Source organism: Lissotriton vulgaris, chromosome 5 (genome assembly GCF_964263255.1).
Source record: "Lissotriton vulgaris chromosome 5, aLisVul1.2, whole genome shotgun sequence".
NCBI lineage: Eukaryota > Metazoa > Chordata > Amphibia > Caudata > Salamandridae > Lissotriton > Lissotriton vulgaris.
Genome location: NC_141693.1, coordinates 1,277,302,356 through 1,277,311,602, shown reverse-complemented (window position 1 = coordinate 1,277,311,602; position 9,247 = coordinate 1,277,302,356).

Sequence of the window (9,247 nt, the reverse complement as noted above, 5' to 3'; positions counted from 1 at the left end):
TGGAAGCAGGTCGAGCGCCGAACCCACCTCGGGATGATGGTTCTTCCCGAGTGGGTGTGCGCCACCACCCGATCTATGGCAGCCCGACTGCCCCCCGACAGGGAAGTCAAGGACGACACCGCCAGCCTCCCCCCTATGGATGGCGACCGGGCCGATCCAGCCAAGAACTCCGACCTCTCCCACGAGGAGAGGATGTCGCTAACGATGAAGCCATACACCCAGATCCCGCACAGATCACCGAGCTGGGTGATCTGCCTGAATTGGCGCCACGTGGGGGGCCCCTCCCGAGAGGAGTTCTGCCAGGAACAAGCTACCTGTCCTTCCCTGGTCGGACCCCGGCAACAGGCCGAAGCCCAGGCGGCGGGCGACCAATCTGGAACGCACTGGCTGTACTGGGAGAATGACCTCCTTTACAGCGAACAGAAGTCAGCGGAGCTAGGGTCAGCCCGGGTGCTGGTGGTACCCCTACGCTTCCGCGACTTCCTCCTGGGCTTGGCCCAAGATGTACCCTTAGCAGGCCACTTGGGCCAAGACAAGACGTATAGCCGCCTGGTCATCACTTCTATTGGCCCAAGATGAAAGCGAACGTAGAGGCCCACTGCAAGTCCTGCCCCACGTGCCAGGCTAGTGGAAAAAGCGGAGAAAAGCACAAGGCTCCCCTCCTACCATTCCCCGTCGTCAGTACCCCCTTTGAACGGGTCGGAATTGACATTGTGGGGCCGCTGGACCCCAAGACCTCTCAAGGTCACCGCTTCATCCTCGTCCTAGTGGACCATGCCACTCGATACCCAGAAGCCATGCCCCCTATGCACCGTCACAGCCCCCGTGGTGGGCCCAGTGCTGATGGGAATCTTTTCCCGTGTAGGATTTCCCAGAGAAGTCGTGAGCGACCGCGGAATGAACTTTATCTCCCGGTACATGACATCCCTTTGGCAGCAATGTGGAGTGTCCTATCGGTTCACCACTCCGTACAACCCCCAAAGAAATCGTCTAGTAGAGCGGTTCAACCGGACTCTAAAGGGGATGATCATGGGCCTAGAGGAGCCCCTCCGGCGTAAGTGGGACGTCCTAATCCCCTGCCTCTTGTTCGCCTACCGGGAAGTCCCCCAGAAATCCTTGGGGTTCAGCCCGTTCAAATTACTGTACGGACACCCTGTCCGGGGGCCCCTCAGCCTGGTCGAGAAGGTTGGGAGAGGGCACCCCGAGACCCTCCTCAGGAGGTGTTCCGGTACATTCTGACACTCCGATACCAGACTAGGAAGTTCCGAGAGCTGGCCGAGGCCAACCTGGAGGCGAGCCAGGAAGAAATGAAGCGCTGGTACGACCCGAATGCCACTCTGGTCGAGTTCCAGCCGGGCCAGCAGGTATGGGTCATGGCCCCAGTAAAGCCTTGCGCCCTTCAAGATAAGTGGACGGGCCCTTCAAGGTGATCGAGCGGAAAAGCCAAGTCACATACTTGGTGGACGTCCAGTCCCCCCGGAACTACCTGCGGGTCCTGCACGTGAACCGCCTCAAGCCTTACTTCGTGCGGACGGAGTTGAGCCTGCTACTGGCCACAGATGACGGGGGGAAGAGGAAACGGAGCCTCTCCCTGACCTCCTGTGCACCAAAGAGAAAGATGGCTCCGTGGAAGGAGTGAACCTCTCTCCCTCCCTCACTCTTCAGCAACGCGAAGACTGCCGCCAGCTCTTGGGGCAGTTCTCAGACCTGTTCTCTCTCATCCCCAAGGTCACCGACTGGTGTGTCCACAACGTGGACACCGGAGACAGCCTGCCGGTGCGACACAGAACCTACAGAGTCCCCGATCGAGTCCGGTCCTGCATCCAGGCCGAGGTCTCGAAGATGTTGTCCTTGGGGGTGGTCGAACCCTCAGACAGCCCCTGGGCCAGCCCAGTGGTGCTGGTCCCGAAAGCTGTTGCCCCTAGTGTCGCCCCTGAACTGAGGTTCTGCGTGGACTACCGGGGGCTCAATGCAGTCACCCGAGCCAACGCTCACCCCATTCCCAGCGCAGATGAGCTCATTGACCGTCTCATGTCTGCTCATTTCCTCAGCACTTTTGACTTAACCTGCGGATATTGGCAAATTGCGCTCACAGAGGGAGCCAAGGAGCGGTCCGCCTTCTCCACCCCGGACAGGCAATATCGTTCGCGTGATGCCCTTCAGGATGAAAAATGCCCCGGCCACTTTTCAGAGACTGGTAAACAGAGTCCTGGCCGGGTTGGAAGAGTTCAGTGCCGCATATCCGGAAGATATCGCGGTTTTCAGTTCAGAATGGAGCGAGCACCTCCGGAGAGTGTTGATGGCCCTGGGCCAGGCAGGCCTCACAGTGAAAGCCAGCAAATGCCAAATCAGGCAAGGATCGGTGGTCTACCTGTGGCACCAGGTCGGAAGTGGGCATGTCGCCCCTCTGCAGCCTAAAATCAACGCCATCCAAGCCTGGGAACCACCCACCACCCAAACAGAGGTCCGAGCCTTTCTGGGCCTCACGGTTACTACCGGAGGTTCATCTGAGGGTACGGCAGCCTCGTAGGTCCCCTCACAGAGCTAACGTCCAAAACGCAGCCCCAGAAAGTGCAGTGCACCCCTGCCTGCCAAGAGGCGTTCGACGCCCTCAAGAGAGCCATGTGTACTGCCCCCGTGCTACAAGCCCCTGACTACTCAAAAGAGTTTGTGGTACAGACTGATGCTTCGGAACACGGCTTTGGGGCTGTACTATCCCAACTGAATGAGGAAGGTCTATACCAGCCTGTAGCCTACATTAGCCGGAGGCTACTCCCCAGAGAACAGAGGCGGAGCACCATCGAACGAGAAGCGTTCGCTGTAGTCTGGGCCCTCAAGAAGTTAAGGCCCTACTTGTTTGGAACCCATTTCCGCGTCCAGACGGATCATCGACCATTGCGGTGGTTGATGCAGATGCGGGGCGAGAACCCCAAACTGCTGCGATGGTCGATCTCCCTCCAGGGGATGGATTTCACTGTAGAGCTTCGCCCTGGTACCAACCACGCCAACGCTCACGGCCTCTCCAGGTTCTTCCGCCTCAGCGAGGAGAACCCCCAAGAGGATGGGTAGTTCTCCCCGACTTTCAGCTGGGGGAGACGCATGTTAGACTCAGCCTCGTGGCGCGGTCCTCCCTGACCCGTAGCAACACCCTTCCGAGCTTTACACCACAACAGACCCCCGAGTCCCCCGGCCTAGCCAACCCTTCCCTCCATGTTACCAATGACCATCCCCGGACTTCCCCGTCCGTGCCTCCATCTTCCCGGCCCGTAGGCCCTGTGTGCCTACTATCCGGCACCTAAGATGGCCGCCCGAGCCAGCGTGGCCTAGGCCGAGAGGCGCCACCCTGGCTGGAGGACAGAGCGCTCCTCTCGAGTGAGAGAAGAAGAAGCAGTATTGTTCACACCTCCGACCTCTCCTCGAGAAGTGGGTTTCGATCGCCCCTCCGGCCACCTGGAGGGCTGGCTCCATGCCTGCTGTGTGTCTGGGACTCCTCCCGAACCTGACATGAATGGATCAAAGGGCCGTGTGGCAGGAAACCCCAACAAGCGGCCCCCAGGTGCTAAGACCCCTGTAGACCAGAACTCCGTAGACCAAAGAGGAGCAGCCCTATAACTGGGAATGCTCCGGGACCATCAAGAGATTCGATTCTGGGATGACGAGAGCCCTGCTGACGTGGCCGCGGCTCGTTTGGCAGAGAAGGACTTCTGCTGGAACCACCGGAGCCCTGCTGAGTGACTCGCAGCTCCCTTGCAACCTTGAAACACCTGAACCCTGCTGAGTGACTCGCGGCTCCCCCGAAGATCGTAAGACCTCCGACATCTTGCTTGAGCCCTGCTGAGTGACTTGCGGCTCCCTGACTCTCCTGGTCCGGCTGGACCCTGAAAGATCGCCTCGTATCCCCCGGCTCGAGGATTGAGAGCTGTGCGCTGGATACGCTACGATATTGACACTGATCCTATAAGACTGTCCCGCTACCCCTACCGAGACTCTTTGAGTCCTTGCTCTATTTGTACTACCTGCTTCGCTGATCATAAAGATCCCTTGAATCACGAGATAAAGAAACATTCTTAAGAAGCTACGGTGTGGTGTCTCTGTCGGGTGGCGCTTGTGTGGTGTGTACGATCCTAGATTCGAAACTCTCCCCCTGAGAAGTCTCCCGCCAGTGCTCGTCTTCGTACCTAGGGAGGTGGGTCTCAGGGTGGTCAGGTACACTTCCTGTCCTCCCCTGAGGTCGCCTTCTAACAATGCTTTATGGGTAAATAAGAGAGAAAAGTGTTCTTAGTCTGTAGGCTTCCTTGCACATGCATTTAAGGCCGATTTTAATATAAATTTGAAATAGAAAATGCCATACATTGCAAGCTAGCTTTACAGACAAGAAATTACCTTTTTAGGTCGAGCTGGTGTAAGCAGCGTGAAGTGCAGCATACAGCGAAGCCTCTATTGTTATCCACTAGCTGTATGTCAGTGGTGGTGTGTCAGCGGTAGTGTGTCAGCGGTAGTGTGTCAGCAGCGGCTTGTCAGCAGTGGCATGTCAGCAGTGGCGTGTCAGCAGTGGCGTGTCAGCAGTGGCGTGTCAGCAGTGGCGTGTCAGCAGTGGCGTGTCAGCAGTGGTGTGTCAGCAGTGGTGTGTCAGCAGTGGCGTGTCAGCAGTTGCGTGTTAGCAGTTACGTGTCAGCAGCGGCGTGTCAGCAGTGGTGTGTCAGCAGTGGTGTCAGCAGCGGCGTCTCAGCAGCAGTTTCTCAGCAGTGGCATCAGCAGCGATGTGTCGGCAGCCTGCGTGTCAGCTGCTCGAGTAGAAGTTCTACTTGAGTGGCAGCTTCCTCAACAGTGGGACAGAGGATGGGCACGCGCAGGGCCGTCGGCGATTTCAGCATGTTTGCGCGCAAGTACAGCCACACGCCGTGCACATCTCCTGTCCCAGTTCCAGAGCAAGTCAGCCTCTCGCAATCGCGCGGGCACACACACACACCCCCACACCACACCACCACCCCCCAGCCATGGTACAACTAAGTCAGCCTCCTGCAATCACGCAAGCGCGCACACACACACACACGCACACACGCACACACGCACACACACACACACACAGAGACACCCCCGCTCCTACAACTAAGCGCCAATCACCTTCTAAAGGCTCCGTCACGCTCAGGACTCCGTCGCTCCACCTTACGTGTGCAGCCACGTGGGGCTCTCCCTCAGACATGGGAGCCCCGCGTCACCACTGCTGCTCTCTGCCAGGCACTCCGTGGGTGCGGGCTTCACGCAGAAGGCAGAAGCCCCACCCCACGACCGGCTTCATGCTCCCGAACTTCCGGTTTTCGGGCCGGCGGCGGTAGTACATTCTGGTTTGTAATATGCCGACGCGCTGCATTCTGGAACTTGTATTTGTCGTGAGTTTCCAGGCGAGGCTTCTTTGAGGCAGCTGCTGCGCGACTATCGTGGAAGAGGCTGCTCTCCCGTGGGCTCCCTATGATCTGAAGTATAAATAAAGTTTGTGTGAGCAAACGTATTGGTTGCAGGATCTCTCCTTTTTAACATGCATCCTTGTTTTGAATCCGCCCTGGCTTTTTCTGCTCTTAAACCTCCACTCCCTTACTCCCTTCTATGAAATCGATTGAGTCTGTAACAAGGTGTCAAACGCGAACCTAAAAAGAGGATATTTAAATAAGTGTATAACTGTAAAATTCGAAATAAAAGAAACAACGTGATATAGGTGTTAATGCTGTGACTGTCTCTATCGTTCACACAAAATAACTTAACTTGATGGAAATGTCCCACTTGTATAAATTGCAAACGTTTACAATGATGATAGGAGAATCCGGTTTTTAAAGCAAAAGTAGCTTGTTCTATCCTATAGTTTAAAACTTCATCTACGTCAGTGCGAGGAAAGGGCAAAATAAATCCCCTCGGATTTTTCTTTTCGTCCTCTTATCTTTTCCCACTACGGCACGTATGATCTTACGAGCCCACTGCTCCATCATTCCTCAGTCATGGTCCCTCTCCTCCACACTATAACCCCTTTGCTTACTGGCCGCTTGTCAGACTGCCGCTTCCCTTACTCATTCGATTTGTTGGCTTCCTTCTGTGTGCTGCCTTCTCACCGCCTTGCTTTTGCTTTCTCTGTTACAGTAGCTTACTTAAGCACCTTTGTGGTCATTATGGCTTACAATGTAACCTTTTTCTAGCTCTCCATTAGCCAAGACCTTTTGAGTCTAAAAATATTGAATGTATTGTATACTTCTATTTACCTTTAGCCAGCATACAACACAGGGCAATGCGCAAGCCCATCTCAGCCATTGGATAATATTTGGGTAATAGATGGTATTCCTCAGTTTTGCACGGAGCAAATCTAAAACAAAGATCGGGGAGTTCCATGACCATGACATTTTGTACAGTTATTTAGACCAACAAAATATTTTTGCGTTTAGCCAATGTTTTATTTTCATTTGACGATGGTCCTTTAGACTTGCCAATGCTTTTGTTTTATAGTGTTTGTCCTGTTGGAATAAGTCACTTTTGTCTATTTATTTTGTAAATCGTCAGGGATTTAAACACATTTGATTGATTTCAACCATGGTGAAGTGTGACACCAATGCAAAAGATCATTCTTTAAGTAACCACGTTTACGTATGGAGATAGAACAGTATTTGGATCATTAAAACTTGTTTTTCTGTAGTATTTCTTTAATGCTCATCGAACTGCTGCCCACCCCACCATTCCTCCTTAAGTCCTTTAAAGTAACACAGCCTATTATTGGCCACTTTGTCATTCAGGGGCACCACAACATCACTATGCGCTGCCACAGCATCACTGAACGCCACAGCATCACTCGTTGTCTATGCTACGATGTTTATCCAGTTGTACACTTCATCCAGCATTTCTTCCCAACCTTTATTGTCCTCCAAGTAAAATCTAGACGTGTCCTTTATAATTTAAGGACAATATTGACTTTTCACCTACGAGAATACTACTGAGGTTCCCCCTGTGTGTAAGTGAGGTTTTAAAAACGTTGCAAGCGTTTGCAGTCTGCTTTTCTGGATTTTTGAAAGTTTTTGTTCTTTTTCTACACAAGCAAAAACGTGGACAGCAAGAGGAAACTGAAAATATTGGGCATTTTACGAAGGTAAAAAACATTCTCAGGGATTAACGTTAAAATAGCAGAATCAGGGCGCAAATGGCCAAACTTTCAGAAGGTCTGCTCAGTTCAACATAAAAGGTTCAGCTAGGAAATAACTACTGGAAGGTAACGTTGAGCCACAAGAACCTTTAAAAGATAAAATTGTTGTCTATTAAAACTGCCGTTGTTTTTTTTCAAAAACTGTCTGGTGTGGAAGTTATTTTGGGAAAAAACTCAGCAGGTGTGAGTTCGTGTTTTTCTAGTGTTTTTCCTGAACAGATTAAACAGGCATTTGTTCCCACTCGTGCAGACAATTGCGAGAAGGAATCCGATGTTCAGTGGAGAAATGAAAACACCCACTGATGGAAAACCTGCACTTAGACAAATGCAGAGAACATGCACTCCACACTGGCTGTCTTATGTGGAATTTCCTTAATGGAAACAGGAGTCCACGAGGATTTACCTCTGAAAACATCCTGTGACTGACTGAGTTACAATTGCACCAGCTGCCGTGCGCTTTTCTCGGTTCCAAACAACTGCAAATCAGCCCCAGCGCAGTACCGAAGCGAGCGCAGTGGTCCGCGTGGACACTGCCTACGTCGAGCGCTGCAGATGCACATGGCGAGAAGAACGGGGCACCAAACTCGAGATTCCTTAGATTGGAAAACACCCCGATATTTTGCAGGGAAGGAATGAGAGAAATGGTAAGAGGCAACCAGGCTCACAGCCTGGGAACAGAGAAACCAAGGGTCAGGGCTCCGCAGCATCACTGGACTGATTCCATTGTGTCCTCAAACGCCTGGGAAACTACAGATACAGCTTTCGAAGGACACAGAGCCAATTCTGTAACTGTGGCACTGTCCCTAAAACAAGGCCAAACTGTGTCATGTTTGATGACATCATTCCGCACCCTTCGCCACGAGCCTTTAATGGGGTGAGAGAATTCATTATCACGTGAATGATGGGTGAAAAAAGTCCCATTTGCAGCTGCTGAGGGGTGCGAACGTATTTGCAGGATACATTAGCCTTCTGAACTGCACAAGTGTGGGATTTCTTTATACAAAGTGATGATCTGTTTGTGACTGTCGCCAGATTAAAGGGACCCAAGCGGTTCCTTCCCAGCCTGACTGGGTACAGAGCTCTCATCAGACCCCCATGTGCTAAGAAGTGCGGCAGAGCCCAGGGTCGATGACTGGGCCGTTTCCCATCGAGACGTTTCCAATGATGGGCAAACATCATTGGTGAAACCGGACATCTGCCCTGCGTACATTTTAAAGGAGGTTGGCAGACAATGGCTCCATCGATCAGGCGCACAATGTATAGCGCACTTAAGTCAGAAACTGTTTCCACTGAACTTTAAAATGCAATTATTAACTTCATACTGAATAAACTGGTACAAATAGTAGAGGATATGGACAACCTCCGGCTCATATCTCTTCTCCCACAGACAGGCAAATGCTGGGAGGGAAAAGTCCCTCCTGATGTGGTGGGCATGCACCCCTGCCCCGAATACCCCCGCTGCAACTATATCTGGATCCCTGGTGCTGAGTTTTTTTTGGTCAAGGGCGAACACAGACCATGCATGTTCACAATGACATAGGTCTGTCTCGTGAATTAAAGTCTTGTTGGACCAGGAGGGGTGCCCAAAGCTACTGCCCTTTCAAGGAGTTAAGTAGCACGAGGGCGGTGGTGGTGCCCTACCATGTAGTGATCACTAGGAGTGAGCATGCCTTTTTACCTGTGTTCCTGGAGTGAGGCAGACAGGCCTATTCCTGCAAAGTTCCACTGCTGTGTGCTAAGTGGATTCCTCTCAAACAGATTTGTGGATAGCTACATTCCTGAGCGTAGGGTGGGGGACACACTGGAGGAAGTTTGAGCCAGGCTCTTCAGAATGCTTCAAAAGGTGCTCTTTGATTCTGAGAGAAGTCACTGGAAAAGGGGCCTGAACGCATTTTAGGAAGAAGAATGGGGTTGATAAGAGAATAATAAAAAGTATAGCTGGGACCCTTTTGTAACCATTTCATACACGTATCACTGTAGCTGTCCTCCAGGTGTGTAGCTCTAGTCACTCCCATGGCCTGAGTTGTGGGGCTATCATATTTGAGGTCATTCCTGTTGTGGCAGACTGCT